A 12,641-nucleotide genomic window follows, 5' to 3' on the forward strand; every position below is an offset into this window, starting at 1 on the left:
ATTTTTACCTTCAATACGACATATATATATATATATATATAATATCCTCGTACCTATTTATAACTCACTTTATCCATTTTTGGTTTACTTTCCTCTCAAACCCCTATTTACTCTTTCTTTGATTTCTCACTCATTTCTTGACCAAATTCCGCAAAATTGGTCTTGAAATGGCTCCCTTTTGATTAAGATTCTCTAGACGCACCCGAGTCGCACCAAATTAGGAGTTTTCACCATCGATTTCTCACTAGAATGATCTTAGGCTCGTTAAAGGGGAGGAAATCCCTCTTTTGGCAAAATTGAACACTCACCGTTATATAAGTACTTTTCTTACATTAAATCTTATTTCTTATGCTTGTGCATTAGATACACGCATTATCTTATCAAAACACATGAAATTTTATGAAAATTTCTAAGAAAAAGATCGTGCCCTAATCCATAGAGCCAATTCTGCTGTGCGCACAAACGATCAGCAATGTGTAATGTCGATTTGGCTCTACACAGACTGAAAACCAATTTTTTGGGTTTTTAATGTAAATTAACAATAAATAAACAATATACTTACTTATTTTGAGTCTTTATGTATGTGTATTATGTTTACATACTTCTTTTAGAGTGATGTCGTATCGATCCAGTTCGTCGGAAATTTCTATGATGCTTGCAAATGGTTCGACCAGTTATCGAGTTCTGTATAGGCTAAGATCAGTGATATCGGATTTGCCGATTTGTTGCTACACTTTCGTCCATCACCGGAAGGACAAACCATACTTTGGTCTATGCATTACTTAAGAGGTGGATGGACACCACCCACACCTTCCACATCCTAGTTAGTGAGTTAACTCTATCCATACTTTTCTTTGCTGCTATTATGAGGATCGACTGCACAGGTACGATTGTACCTTTCGAAGATGCGATCCATGATCAGTGTTTCAATGTCTTGTAGTATTATATTACAGACTTACTTGGTCTCTTACCGACGTCCAAGAATACTTGGTTTTTACCCTATTAGAGCATTTCCCTTCATTACAAGGACTTCATGCCTCAGAATGCTTCAAAGATGGATCAAATGGCTCGGACCTTCTTGGTGTACCTCTTTGGGACTACTTTGTTTAGTGACTCGGGGTACTCACTTAACTTCCATTACTTGGCCCCTTTGCAGGATTTGGACCATGTCTCCTCTTTCAACTAGGGATTTGCAGCTCTTACCTACTTGTACTATCAGATGAACATTATAGTCCATGGGAGCAAAAGAATATGTGGCTTTTGGCACGTGATTCATTTAATTTCTATCCATTCTACTTCTTCATTTTATGTTTTCTTGTATTTGCATAATAGTTACTGACTCTTGATTTACAGGTTTGGCCTTGAAGCTTGGCCTTATAGTGGGCTCATAGCCTATCAACATTTCCTGAGCCTTCCCGCACTTGAGTTGCTGGGGCTCGAGCAGGAGCGTCCATTTGGAGTGGCTGCAGGTCCATGTGCATCGCATGTGGATCTACCCTTGATTTGGGATTAGATAAAAAGAAATTTTTTTAATCGTATATGTGTTTTACAAGTCTTAGTTACTTAGCTTTGCAATCTACAGATCTATAGCAACTAGCTAGGCGTGCAGTGTCATTAGGACCCCTACATGCTCTCTGCTGTAGATTTTGATCAAAGGAGAATTCTCTTGGTTGGCCCTGCTTGTCAGGCCTCGTTTTTAGGTGAGAGGATCCATGGCTGGGAGAGGGGGCCTACCAGGTGTCGAGTTCCTTTGTCTCCCCTTCTCTCCATGTTTTAGACCGCTGACCTTATCAGCAAGGAGCTAGCTAGAATTTTAGAGGGATACGACACTTTGAGGACCTCACCATCTTATCTTGGAGGAATACCTCCTCGATCCCTTAACTACTAGGGCTCGTGCCTTTCAGTGACAATATCATGGCTCAGGTTTATTCTTGAATTTGCTTGAATTTTCATTTTCTTTACTTTACTTGGTTACTCATTTAGTTTTCTTGCCATAGTTCATCCGTCGTGCGCCCCCAGCTTTGATCCAAAAGAGGGACGATTCACTCGCCGCTCTAGACCTTCACATATCTCGAGCTCCTCTACAAGTGCTACATTTGAGGCACCTCCCACAATGATGTTAGATATGGTGCCTAGGAGTGTCACGTTTCTCCCGTACCTAATGGTTTCATACTAGAGTCTAGTGGACGCCATAAAGCATCGACTTGTCATGGAGCACTGCCTTCCTCCAGAGTTCACTCCGAGTACTTGCACGCACGTAAGTTGCATTCCTTTCAATACCTTACATTTTTCTTTTCTTAAAATGTTAATAATATATAAATAATCATACAGGTTTAGAGAGATCAGGCTAAGCAAGTACATTAACTAGTCAGAGCTGCGAGGAAGTAGTTCTTCATCCTTGATGAGGACTGGCGGGTAAGAATAAAACTAAATTGTTAAATGAAAAATGTATGCATTTATGAAATATAATAACTAATATCCTTTTAGGTTTAGTTTAGAAGGATCAAGAGTGCATGCAAGGGTAGGTAGATGATGACCAATGTCAGATCGAGGCCCAGCAACACAAGATTGAGACTTTGAGACTTCAGTTGTCCAGTTTATAGACCCAGGGGATGTATACCAATTCTGATAAGGAGATTGAAGACTTGGGAGAGAGCCATGACTTCTGATTTTATTGCCATTCTTTGCATTTTTGCTTATTTGCTGCTTTTCTGTAGAACTCTCACTTGTCTAAGATATAAAATTTTGCACTTTGATGTTTAAATCCATGCATTGACATTATTTCCTTCCCAATATTGTATATTTTAGGTTTACAAATGACTAAGGGCCGAGAAAATGCTAAAAAATGCTTAAAGTGCTGCAAAATTACCTGATGACATCACACATCCGATCAGATTGTGTGATAAGCCGATTCGGATGTGCGCACAACCAATCGACTGTATACTCAATCGATTTAGCTCTATAGTTGTAGAGTCCGAATTAAGCTCTGGTTTTATGCCTTTAAATATACATGCACCCTCTCACACTTCCCCATACACGATTCATACTTCAAAAGTCGAAACACCATGACTCAAAAAGCGCCAAAACCTTTCAAACTCTTCTCAAAACCTAAACTGGTGATGAATGGATCAAAATTGGGAAATTTCACAATTCCTCCTTCAAAGCTATGCAACACATCTAGCTTGATTATGGACTTATTCACTCTACCGTCAACTTTTGGTGCCTAAGAGACCATGTTTTCTGATTTAATGGGCTAGAGCTATGTCCCATGATTGAAGAGTTCTCTACTATTCTTATAGGCCCTATGGATTCTACTCATTCAATTACTTTTCCAAGGCTTGATGATCCTTCTCTTGGCATATTGGTAGAGCTATAGCATGCCCTCTACTGAGGTACTTTTCCATTTTGTTGGTGAGTACAATACTCTCACTTTCTTGATCTCTTGCTAAGAGAAGAAGGTAAGCAATACACCTGCTTGGGTTAGGATGCTGGGCTTTTGCCTCTATGCCTAATTTCTACTAATTTCTCCTCAACGAGGGCGAGTCATCAGAATTATTAACATTATTAATCAGGTGGAGCACGGAGTAGATCGAGTTCTACTCATGTACAAAACCCAACAAGGGTTTGGTGGCAGCCTTGTTCTCTTGCAGGTATGCAACAAAATCTCTTTTTTCTTTATTAGTTTACCTTAATTTTTACCTAAGTTGCCTTTTCGAGCTTTCAACTTAGCAGGTTAGTGTCTTAAATTTTGCCTAAGCCACCCTTTCGAGTTTTCAACTTAGCTCTTTTTCTTCTATCTCTTTTCGTTCTTTTTTTTTTCCTTTTGCAGATTTGGTTGTGCAAGAAGCTGCAAATACTAACCATCTCGTGGAACATCAACAAGTATGAGCTGAAGCATGTGCAAGTCTGATCATTTGCTACCCCATGACACCATGATCGCTGGATTTCTTGGATGAAGGGAACTCCATAAACACTTATCCACCAGACTTGCCCCTAGTGCAGAATCAAGCATGTCACGCTCATGGTGTACCGGGACTGTGTGCTTTTACTTGGATTGGGGGCATCCACCTTCTATGCACTTGCAAGACTTTATTGTCAGTATGGGCAGAAGCAACAGATTCTAGAATTTCCACATGAATTCAAAGGCTTCTTGCTAAGATAAGACTTTTTGGAGAAGATGGTGAGACTTTGGCCCTGTCGAGTTATAGAGTGCAACCTAGACTCTAAAGGCGATCTGACCACTAATGACAACTTCAAAGCTTGGATCGTGCTTCATATTACCACTTCTCGTGGAATTGTGAGGTTCAAGAGGACCCGACGCTAGTTACCGAATCTAAGAGTGCAGATGAAAAGAAAAGGAAAAGATGACTAATATGCTTCTTTTTTAGATCTCATTTATTTTGCTTAGGAATTTAGCTTAGTTTTCTCTTTAAGTTAATGTGTAAAATAATAAACAAACATATGTATGTTTGATAGAAATTCTAAATAATTTATTCATTTAGTAAAGGTAGATGGGTATATTTTGATTTCGTATGATACAACTCCTATTATTTGCCAGTTTTTTCATATTTTCTAGCTGATTATTTTCTCTCATTGCCCTGATTTTTATCTAACTAGCCTTTTTCAGGTTTTTTTATCAACATGCTATTTATTATTTTTATAATATTTCTTGAGACGATCCAAATTAATTGGCTCAGAGAATTTCGTTCTCTTCTAGGTTTGAGATCTTAGTGGCACTCTTAGGTAGAATTTTCTTTACCAAGTATGGGCCTTCCTAGTTAGGCTTGAACTTCCCTCTTAGATTGAGTACTGGTCTCATGTGTTTTAAAACTAAGTCACTAACTCTGATTTTTCCTAGTTTTACTTTCTTATTGAATGCCTTTGCTATCCGCTTCTGGTACAACTACATGTGGTACATGGCCCTCATTCTCTTTTCATCAATCAGAACTAACTATTGGTATCTTTGCTCAACCCACCGATACTCTGATATTTTAGCCTCCAACACAATTCTCAAAGATTTCAACTCTAACTCAACTAGCAAGACTGCTTCCGCCTTATAAACCAAAAAGCATGGAATTTGTCTTGTTAACATCCACTCAGTTGTTCGATGTCACCAAAGTGCAAATCGTAAACAAAATGACCAATCCTTGTGATTCCATACCATCTTTGGGAGTATTTTCTTTAGGTTCTTGTTGGCTGCTTCTACTGCACCATTCATATGACGTCCGTATGGAGAAGACCTATTGTGGGAGCAGTTTTAGGCGCAGACACTCTGCCAAGCAAGCGGGGTTCAAAGAGAGCACAAATGAAACTATACCACAGTACAAAAGAAGACTTCCTCTTCACTAGGAGAGCCCCCTTTCTCTTTCTTTGAGATCAAGCAACGGCTAAATGGTTGGAAGGCTAACCAGTTATCACTAGCCCAAAACTGATTAGAATACTGTAATTTAAAACCTATGTTCATTATTAAGCAAAGACTGTTTTTGATAACTAAAGAGCAAGGTCACTAAGAAAGAATGCAAATTTGGAAACTCTTTTAAAATGACAAAAGCTTTCTCAATACCTCATTCAACACTGGATTCCCAACTGATCTTCGAATAAACTATTTCATCATCTTTTGAGACTTGCAGAACAATCAATGGTGACAACCTAAGGGTTCCCTAACATCCATCATCATCAACATCACTCCCCTATTAAATTGGTTTTCCTGTTCTTTATTTTTAGAAACATGATTAGGTTTTCTTATATATCTTATTTTTCATGCTTAATGTGATTAGATTGGGGTTTCTTATGGATTATAATCTGTTACTAATTTATTTGTGTTTGAATGTGATAACAAGAACACTAGGGTGTAGAATCTAATAATATGTCTATCTTTGGATTTTGAATGTGATTAGTCATATGATTAGGACTATATGATTAGATTTGTATTTTCTTTATAATTTTGTAATTAGATTAGTTTATTAGGGTTATATGATTAATATGCCATGTTTATTTGCTTTGTGCCTTTTAGGGTGTAGATAACTTTTAGGATTTTTGGTTTAATTTGATTTTATTTATATATTTTATTTTGTCTTTTTTCATGTTCTAATTGATTTTTCCACATTGTTTGCATGTGAAATTGACTTTAAGATATGAGAATTACAAGAAAATCAAAGGAAGTAGCCTAAGAAGCCCTATAGCCGATCGGCTCAGTGCACAGCCAATTGGCTCTGCATTGAGCCGATCGACACTATGCCCTGAGCCGGTCAGCTTAGCTCCTTTCAATCTTGATCTTTCAGATTTTTACAAGTTTTGATGCATTTTTAGCGATTTTGTGTACTGTAATTTAGTTTTAGGGTTTTTCTTCACAATTTTAGGTGTAGGCCGGGTTGTAATAGTTATATTTACTTTCTGCAATTTATTTATTTTGTTTATTTTTTATTTAATGTATGAAAAATAACTGCAATATAATTGCTTAATTAAAATGGGACATATAGACTTTAGGTTAAATTGAATCCAACATGAAAATCGTAGCCTATTGAGCTAATCAATATTAATTAGGCCTAAGTTCTAAAATCAAAGTAGACTTAGTGGGCTTCACCATGTTTTAGTTAGGATTGGGCCATATTAGAACTAGGTTCACACAATTGGGCCTCATCATAATAAGTAGTCCACCTAGGGTTAAAGGCTTGGTAAAACATAAATTTTGATTGGGGCTAGGTTAGGATGAACTTATATATAATTAACTAGTAAGTAAGATTAATAATCTTAATATGGGCTAGGTTTAATAAAAATGGGATAGACTTAGGTGAACTATATGTGTTATTTAGTATGCTTGTATATAAACTATTGTGTTTATAGGGAATGATTTGTTAAATAAAAAAATTCAAGATTAAGATATAGAAATAAGGAAGTTGGCTTCGAGATTCATCTCTAGATTTATAGCGTAAGCTTCCTTATGGAATCTGAGAAATATCAATAATTAGTAAAAGTGTCCCGGTGAATTACTCGGGTGGCGACTTCTATCTCCGTGCTAGTCTCAATGACTAGTTAGCGTGTTCCCGATTAGGTCGAAAAGTCTTGTAGTGCCGTAGTCGCTAAAGACACACGGGTGCGCACCTGAAACCATCGCCTATAGTGGCAACTTCACTAGAGATAAGAGTAGCTAATTCCAGTGTATGTTTGTCTTTAATTTTATTGTTTAACATATTATTCTTCCATCACCACCCCATTTTCACACATTGTGCACTTTAGTCCTTATAGCCGTGATGGTGTCGGTTAATGTTTCTTTGGTTCCATTGGAACCCTAGAATTGCAACACTGGCTAACCATCACTCATAAGTAATGAGTGAATTTCCTTCGTTGTATGGACCCTTGAGTGCGGAGATGAGCCAAGGAAGACCACTTTTTACTTGTGGGAGCCTTTCATCCTTACCAAAGACTTAGTTGATGGTAATGACCGTAAAAATCTCCCTTAGGAACCTTATTGTTTGCTATCTGAAATGTTTCTCCTTATAAGTGTCTAAAGCCCAAGTATTAGAATCATTGGCCCAAAATATGTGGAATCAGGCCCTAGGCCCGAAATATGCAGGCTTTCATATATATATACTGAGAACATTGCCTTGTTTATTTTAAATCTACTTTAAGAGTTTATGGCATGCGCGTCAAACCTACTATGCCCTGTTGCTAGAAAGTCCAGACCCAAAAATTCTAGGGAAGAAAGACTCACCATGGACCGTGTATGAGTAATAAGGTTGGAAGGATGAATTGTATATTATTGTGTGTGCTAACCATTTCCTTTTTCTTTGTGCATTACATGTGCATTATGCATCTCACGCATCATACTAACCTCAGTTTTTCTAGCCATATAGATTCTCCTGTGGGTTGGAAGAGGCAAGATAGTGTGGGATTAGAAAGAGTATCCATCTCTCCGAAAGTCGGGCCTATGTTAGAACATTTTCAAAGGCTAAGACGTTAAGCTACTGAAGCCAATGGAAGAGCTAACGAGCAAAATGTTGAGATCCTCAAGAATATGGTCAACGACGATTTGAGGGGTGTGATTCGGAAAGAGCTCCAAGTTATAGAGTCATTTTATGTTGATGCCACTTCAATCTTCTCTCCAATCTCGATTCTAATCAACCCCAGAAAAAAAAGACTCTATAGGCATTTTTTTATGTTTTGAATAAATTTTGGTTGGGATGGTTGCAAACTAAGCCTCACCTGCTGCTCCTATTGCACTAGCTGATCCTTCTGTTGTTGTTGACCTAGTTGTAGTCACTAGTAAAACTGTTGCTGCCACTGCAGCTGCTACTACTGTCACTGCTAATGCCAATGCTGAGGACTTAACTAGCAGTGGAGTGACCTAGAATTTTTAGGATATTGATGAGTTTATGCTAGACCAAGCTAAGAGGGAGAATGCCCTTGCCACTAATGAAGTCGTGAGTGGCTTGAGCACTAGACTTGACAAAATGTAAGGCATGCTGGAAACCAAAGGTTTGGACCCTATCTATAATTTCGAAGAGCTGGTTTGACAGGTGAGGACAAGCTGTCTACGAAATTCAAAATTCCCAAGATGAAGAAGTTCAATGGGCTAGTGATTCGAAAGTTCATCTGAAATAATATGTAACAATCATGGGAACTATTCAACTAAGTAGGACCCAAATTGTTAAGCTATTTGTGTTGTCTCTTGAAGGACCTACTGTAAACTGGTACCACGATCTAAAAAAATCTGCCAAGGCTGAATGGTGTCATACATGTAATTCTTTTGTCAAACAATATGATTATAATACTCATTTGGAAGTGTCAATTAGGGATCTCGAGTACACTAAACAAAAGCAAAATGTGTCCTCTGATTTCTTGACTAGGTGGAGGAATAAGCTGGATTAATAAAGAATAAGCGCTCTTAAAAGGCCCAAGTTTATATGGTGGTTCAAAATGTTCTTTGAGGATGGGTTGAAAGGTTGTAGATGATGAACCCGAAGACCTTCATGGATTTGTATGGTGATGGGCTACAGGTAAAGGAGATAAAAAATGACCAAAGAAAGATTATAAGAACCGGTGGAAGGGCGAACTACCAAGTTGGAGGGAGCAGGACCTTGGAGGTGAATGTTGTACAACAACCGAGGAAGTTCTACAACTTCAAGCAATCTCTCTCTGAGATCTTCGAGAGGTTAGTACAAAATGGCATATGCTGCAACCTACTACCCTTAAGAACCTATCTAACACTAATGCACCTAGTTATAAACCCAACACCTATTGTAAATTCTACCAAACACCCAACCACCATAATGATAATTGTATCCAGCTGAGGCATGAAATTCAAGACCTTATTAATGCTGGAAAATAGACTGACCCTGATCAACCTAGCACCTGAAGAAATCCTTTACCAAAATACAATAACACACCACCCTCAAACTAAGTGTCCATGATCAACACTGATTTCAGTGAAGAGGAGATCATGAACTCTTTTGAAGACATACCCCAACCCGAGCCAGAACCAGAACCAAGCCACAAACAGAGAGCCTTCACCGAGCTGGGAGCACCACTGTTTGTGGTCGACATTTAAAATGGAGCAGAAAACTCAAGTCCCAACTGCCAAAGGACAATCCTAAGCTTCATAATGGTCAGTAATATTAGTATCACCAGGCTTTCGGGCATAGTGCAACCGTCTCATGCATGAGATCGAGGACTTGATCGACTGTGGAGAATGGCAGGTTGAGCAACTCCCTCAGTATGAGTGTGAAGACCTGCAAGGGCAGCCTTCGAGCAAATTCAACTTCAAGGTCTGATATTTGAGACCTCTTTTGACCGACATTCAAATTGAGAATATTGTGCCAAATGGTTGGGGGGCCAAACGACGATCTAGCAGCTTGTGAGCCTTGTTTTCTGAAGGATTGGAAAGAAAGGGAAAAGAAGTCGGTCATGGCTTTTGACATTTGGTATAGCTCTAAGGATTAGTGTGAAGTCCAAAACACCAAGGCCAAGGACATATGGGCAGACATCAACTTTGATAAGGAAACCGAGCTAGTGGGTAAGGGTAAGGAAGCTAGAGTACAAGAGCTAATGCAGGATAAGCAAGCACCTAAAGATGGGAATACCAAGTTATTAGAGTAGTGAAAGATGGAGAAGAAGACAGCCGAGGTCTAGAAGTTGCTAATGCACTCATCATACTATAGAAAGGATTTAATTCATGCCTTGTTTGGTATAAGCGTTAGCACAATAGCTACCCCTAAGAAAATGAATAAAACAGTAACTGATGAGACTATGGGGATGATCACTTTCTCGGATGAAAACCTACCACTTGAGGGAAGATCACGACAAGGCTCTCTGTGTAGCAGTATAGGTCAAAGGTAAGAGAACTCCATGCGTGATGGTGGATGATAGGTCATTCATCCACGTGTGTTCTCCTCACATACTCCCTAAGCTGGGATGGCTGCGAAAGACCTAAACCTATCATATATGGTTATAAGGGCCCACGATGAGATAAAGAGAGATATGGAAGGAATATTTTCAGCACTAGTGAAGGCATGTCCTATTGAATCTTGGGTGGAGTTCACTGTCTTAGACATCCCAGTAACTTTTGCATTATTATTGGGAAGGCCATGATTCCATGACCTAGGAGGAGTTCCTTCCAATATGCATCAGAAGGTAAATTTCCCTTATGAAGGCGAGATCGGCACTATCAACACTGAAGGTGGTAAAGTTGTTTCAATTATCCAAGAAGCTGTCAAGGAGCTGGATGCCCCTATTGGATTCCAAGTTATTATTCTCTATGAGGACTACATGGATCCTAAAGTAACCAGCATTCACGCTTGGAATGGGGCTAGGAAAGAATTAGTAAGTGATCGCAAAGCTACCAGACTTTAAAGGTCAAAAGACTCGGCATGGATTAGGTTATTTCAAAGAGGAAGACGAGGGCAAAACAAAGGGTAAGACTTTAAAAGACGTATTCGTGCAGGAGTACAAGTCCTACTCTAAGAAGCCCGAACCTGTTATTGTAGCTAGGACTAATGTACTAGGGTTTGAGATTTTCAAGAACCTGATCATCAATGGGATGGTCGAGCTGAGTATCAAGAAGTTCGAGATAAGGTCACCACTAAGATAGAGGAGCTAAATCTAGAAAATTTCACTGCCCTATTAGATAAAATGAGTTAAGAGGAGCTAGCTGCTCTTAAAAAGGATAATATTATTCATATTTCTTATGATGATGTAATAATGTTTGAAATTTATAAGGACGATGTTTCTTTCTTTTCTGAGATCAATAATATGGACGATTTTGCTTACTTTATGCAATGTTGTTCCTGATGGTAGTTTACATTTTGATAATCATGACATATGCATGTTTGACATTAATTCCATACAAATCGACTCATTTAATTTAGGCATAGATGCAAGTCCAAGAAACATTTTGATAGCTCATGATATAACTCCTGAGGAGTGGAGAGACTTGGAAAGAATAATAGGAAAAAGAAAAATGATATTTGCTTGGTCATATGGCGACATGCCAGATCTAGACAGGAAAATAGTAGAGCACCATATTCTAACTTATTTGCATATCAAACCAATCAAATAAAACATAAGATTAAGGCTAGAATAAGCAGTGAAAATACGAGAAGAGGTTGCTAAGCAGGTAAAGGCCAATTTCCTAAACATGGTGGACTACCCCGAGTGGTTGGCAAACATTGTTCTAGTCCCGAAGAAGGATGGTAAGGTTCGAATGTGCGTGGATTACTGGGACTTAAAGAAAGAATGCTCTAAAGATGACTTTCCTCTTTCTCATATAGATGTAACAGTTGACAGTGTTGCCTCGAATGCGATATATCCCTTTACGGGCAGGTTCTCCGGCTACAATCAAATCATGATGGCAGTGGTGGATAAGCTCAAATGTCGTTTATCACCGAATGGAGAACATATTTCTATGAGGTTATGCCTATTGGACTAAAGAATGTGAGAGCAACTTATTAAAGAGCAGCCACCACCTTATTTCATGATATGATGGTAAAGTCTGAAATAAGGGAAGGACATTTCCAAGCTCTTCATAAGTTTTTAGGACGAGTGGAAAGGTATAACTCGAGACTCAATCCAAAGAAGTGTGTATTTAGAGTTACATCAAGGAAGCTGTTAGGGCACATAGTAAGTTAGCAAGGCATAGAGATTGATCCGGATAAAGTCAAGGCTATTCAAGAGATGCTAGTGCCGAAGATAGAGAAAGAAATCAGAGGTTTTCTGGGACGCTTACAATACATTAGCATATTCATTTCCAAGTTCATAATGGTTTGTGATCCTATCTTTAAGCTTTTGAGGAAACATCAACCCGTTGTGTAGGATGAACATTGTCAGAAGGCCTTCAATAGAATCAAAGAGTATCTAATAAAGCCGCCTAAGAAGGGCAAGCCACTGATCTTATACTTAGCCTTGGAGGAGGAGACCATATGGGCAATGGTATCACAGTTCAGACCTAATTACGTGGAGCATGTGGTCTTTTATCTCAGTAAGTTGTTGCCTTATGAGTCGAAGTATAACCTCGTGGAAAAGACGTGTCTAGCCATGATATGGGCTATAAGAAAGTTGAGGCACTACTTTTAGTCTTATTGAGTGTAGGAGATTTTAAAAATAAACCCCCTAAAGTATCTGTTTAAAGCTCCATCTCTTACAGGGAA

This window comes from Ricinus communis, chromosome 8 (assembly GCF_019578655.1).
Source record: "Ricinus communis isolate WT05 ecotype wild-type chromosome 8, ASM1957865v1, whole genome shotgun sequence".
In the NCBI taxonomy this organism is placed as follows: domain Eukaryota; kingdom Viridiplantae; phylum Streptophyta; class Magnoliopsida; order Malpighiales; family Euphorbiaceae; genus Ricinus; species Ricinus communis.